A 292-nucleotide genomic window follows, 5' to 3' on the forward strand; every position below is an offset into this window, starting at 1 on the left:
TGTAAAACATCTACATCATCATCTCGCGGAGAAGGGAAAGGATAGTTAAGTCCCCCCGACCTTCGTCACGTCACGCAGGCCGTATAGAAAACCGGGAGCGTTAAGTCGCATGTCCGTTGCATACACACGCGGGTCGGGTCGGGCTAGCGCACTTGCACGCCCAGCGCTTATGAGGCGGCGGGTGTAAGCCGGCGACGCTCAGGAATAATGATGATGATTGTAATATTGAAGAAAGGAAAATGGAGAGAAAATGTCACATGCTACGCACACGTATATTGGGAATCCATACATG

This window comes from Penaeus monodon, chromosome 24 (genome assembly GCF_015228065.2).
Source record: "Penaeus monodon isolate SGIC_2016 chromosome 24, NSTDA_Pmon_1, whole genome shotgun sequence".
NCBI classification, from domain to species: Eukaryota; Metazoa; Arthropoda; class Malacostraca; order Decapoda; family Penaeidae; genus Penaeus; species Penaeus monodon.